Source organism: Octodon degus, unplaced genomic scaffold (genome assembly GCF_000260255.1).
Source record: "Octodon degus isolate 3935 unplaced genomic scaffold, OctDeg1.0 scaffold00170, whole genome shotgun sequence".
In the NCBI taxonomy this organism is placed as follows: Eukaryota; Metazoa; Chordata; class Mammalia; order Rodentia; family Octodontidae; genus Octodon; species Octodon degus.
The window spans coordinates 4,943,728-4,947,714 of NW_004524746.1; the positions used below are offsets into that span (position 1 = coordinate 4,943,728).

At 37.1% G+C, this 3,987-nt stretch overlaps 1 protein-coding gene across 1 annotated transcript in view; it reads right to left on the reverse strand.

Annotated features, from left to right (window-relative positions):
* The window catches only part of Iqub (IQ motif and ubiquitin domain containing), a 111,588-nt gene that overhangs the window by 11,426 nt on the left and 96,175 nt on the right, over positions 1 to 3,987 (reverse strand). The window lies entirely within an intron of this gene.

Genomic DNA, 3,987 nt, shown 5'->3' on the forward strand with positions numbered 1-3,987 from the left:
CTTATTCCACTGAGCCCTCTCCCCAGCCCCTCTGAGTTTTACCTATTAAACTTATTTTGAACAATTATTTTCTCTTCCTGCTTCCCGTGTATTAAAAATAGACAAATATGTAGGTAAACTTTATGAAAACCAGTTAACACACCTCTCCTCACTACATGGATAGACTATTTATAAAAGCATGAAGAAATATCCTGTACGTATCTGAAAGTGAGATGACAGAAGACAGTGTATTCCTCTATGAGTACGACGGCAGCGAGCACTGGCCAAACTGATTAGCGCAGCCTAACGCTGGAAGAATTCTCTGGCGAACAGCGTGCTGTCTCTGGCTCTCTTCCGGAGAGCGGAGAGCGTGGGCAGGGCAAGGGGAGTTCTGCAAATTCCCCCACTAGGTAAACTCGAAAGGCACAAACCAGCCACACCCCTTAAAAGTCAAAGGCAGCGTGTAGTTTGAGATATTAGATGGCATGTCCCAAAAATACAGGAGGATCAAGGGACAATCCATAGATTTGTTTTAAATATTAGAAAACATTAAATCTTTTATCTTAATCGATATTTCACAAATACATGAGCTAACCATTTTGTTTTTATGTAAACAGAAAATAATCTTAAATTTCTTTCTTTTTTTTTTAGAGGGGGGAACCCAGGGCGATTGAACTCAGGCTCTTGTGCTTGCCAGGGAAGCGCTTATTCCACTAAGCTATCTCCCTAGCCCCTTAAATTTCATAGGAAACAATATGGGCTATAGTTTGAATTTATTTAATGAATTAAACACTTATTTAAGATATTCTATTTGATCATTTTATATAAAATTATATTTTCTTTAAATAATAACATAACTAGTTAACTATCTTTGACAAAAGAGGTTTTGTTTGTTTGTTTGTTTGTTTGTTTGTTTTGCCAATTTCCAACTGAAACTTTTCTCACCTTGAACCAAAACAGTTTGTTTGTTTTTTTTTTGATAAAAATCTTACTAAAATATTATAAACATCCATTCTTTATAGAGCATACAAAACGTAATTTGACTGACTATAAGTCAGGATATATTTATGATGATATGCCAAAGTGTCTGGTGGCAATATGATATAGAATTGAATACTGAATTGTGTTTCTGCTGCTTGTTGTTATCAGCTGTCATTTCTCACTTTTCCCTTGTTACTGGCTCTACGAGCTCTCATACTTCACAGTTTTGCTTCTATTCTGCTTGGAATGAAAAGTAAAACCCCCATTTTCACTGTTCTACCTTATACTCCAGCAACTTCAAATGTCATCCAAATGATAAGTACTCCCAAGTCCATTTCCATCCCAGACATTTCTACAGTAAAAGAATTTTTTAAAAAATTATTTCCCACTACACTGGAAGACTCCATTGTTTGCCAGCGACATTTTCTTTGGAGAATTTACAGGCCATAAAGACCATTCCCTGTGATTCTGTAGCACTTTGTCATATGGTCTGCCTGCTGCTCTAGAACAGTATTCTAGATCCCTGTGGCTCATGTCTGTGTGCTTTGTGCCTCATTTATTACTAGCCTCACAGACAGTATTTAAAAAAAGTTTGTAGTTAAATGAGATTAAATAAAAGTAACACATGACTACTGTCATGGAATAAAATGCATGTGTTTCAGCCCGAGGTAAGAAGACAGTACAGGTGCTCAGAGATGATTTAGTTTGTTCTTAGGCCACTGAAGTGAACCACAACTCCCATTATTGTGTACATAGGTGCCAACTAAAGTAGGAAAAACTACACCAACATATTAATGTTAATTCTCACCAACCCAGAGAAAATTAAAATAAGGAAGAGTAGATGAGGAAGAAAGTAGAACCACTATGATGTAATATGGGGAAGAAAAATATAATCTTTTCCATTAATGCAGGAAAAAGTTAACCAAACACAGCATCTATCCATTGTTAAAAACCAAAAGCAGAAACAAAACCAAAACCACTGTCAACAACTTAGGAATGGAAGATAGCCTCTTTTGCTAAGTAAAACGTCTCTCCAAGAGTCTAGAGGTAATGGTGCATGCAGTGGTGAAAATCTTACACTTTCCCATGTTAAACTGCAAACATGAAAAAGTTGTCTTCACTTCCCAAGCCCATTCAGTGCTGCACTGGAAGTTACAGCTAGTGCTATAAGGAAAAAGCATATCAAAGAAAATGAGAAAGGAGGCAATAAACTTTCTCCTATCATTTATTTATTCATTTATTTGATACCAGGGATCAAACTCAGGACCTTACACTTGCCAGGCAGGTACTTATGCCGCTGAGGTATCTCCCTGGCTCCTATAATTGGTTTTGAATAATTCGATCACGACGGGACTTGGTGTAATATATTTTATATTTCTTCTTATTGGTTATTCACTGAGGTTCTTTGATCTGTTGACTCATTTTTTCATCAAATTTAGTACATTGTTGGCCATTATTTCATCAAAATGTTTTCTGTATCTTCTCTCTCTTATCTCATTATGAGACTGATCATACACATATTAGGCTGCTTAAACTTATCCCAAAACTTAGTGATGCTCTCTTTGTGTTTTCTTTCTTCTTTCTCTATGTTCTTCATTTTGAATACTTTCTATTGCTATCTTCTAGTTCATTAATCTTTTCTTCTACAACATCTAATCTGTTATTAATTTAATCCAATGAGTTTTTATCTCCTATGTTATAGTTTTCTTAATATATATATAATATATATATATGTATATATATATATATATATATATATATATAGAGAGAGAGAGAGAGAGAGAGAGAGAGTATAGGGTATCACTGCAGATTGGATTCATAGTGATCCACCAGCCTCCCACATTCTGGGATTACAGGGGCACACCACCACATCAGTCTCAGTCACTCTCTCAGTGCACTCAGGGACAGGGCTGGGAAAGCATGCAGGGGATTGAACCCTGGTCCCTGTGCCTGCTTAAGCAGCCATTTTAGTTCATGGAACGATATGGCTGGCCCACTTCTGGTTTTAAAAATGTGTTTTACACTTTAACTTTTGAACATCACACTAGTTTCAATAACTGATAAACATGCTTGCTTTGCTAATTCTAACATCTGTGCCAGTTTGTGGCCACTGTGGAGCAATTATTTAGGTAGTTAATCCGTAGGATTTTTTTTTTTTTTTTTTTTCTGGCTCAGGCTGCCTTAAGGGCGGGTCTGCGGATTGAACCACAGTCTGCTGCGCCTGAGTGGGTTTGCCAGAGCAGGCACTTAAACAACTGAACTAACCCATAAGCCCCCCTAGGTGACTATTTTGGATTACATTGTATTTATATGTCTAACAAGTTTTTGTTGGGTTCTTACTGTGTTAAATTGTGGATTTTTTATTCCCATACTAAGTCATAAACATTTCACTGAGACACAGCTAAGTTACTTATAAACAGTTTAATTTTTAAATCTTATTTTAAGTTTTTTTAAAGAAAGAACAAAGCAGCTCTCAGGTTCAGGATAATTATTCTCCAGTACTTACTCCAATACACTCCAATCCCCTTTCTGATGCCCACTTCACACTCTAAACTGTGATGTTTCTAGTCTGTCTGGGGCACCGGTACCGTAAAATCATCTGCATGGGATGGTTAAAATTCTTACCCTAAGATCTTTCTTTCCTGCCCCTTAAGTGGTTTCCTCATATTGACACACTGATTAGAACTAGCAGAATACTTGAAAGGGGACTTCAGTTCTCAGGATACCTTCTCAGTGGAATTTTCTCATTTCTACCTTTATGTTCTGAAAACTTTACCTGCGTTAATCTCAAGGACCAACAAGAAGCATGAGTTTTTCCTTCAATTCTAGGAATTCTCTGGTCTTAGCCTGTTCTCTTTCCCTGTGCTGGAGTGTGAAGAGTCTTTCAATTATAGGTTTTCATTTGCTCCCTGCCTTTCAAGGACCACTGCCTTCTGTGGCCTGATGTCCAGTGTCTCGCAAATGCTTGTTCATCCTTCAGTAGGTGGCTAAATGCAACCCAGGAATTCTTGGTCAGAGTGGAAGAAA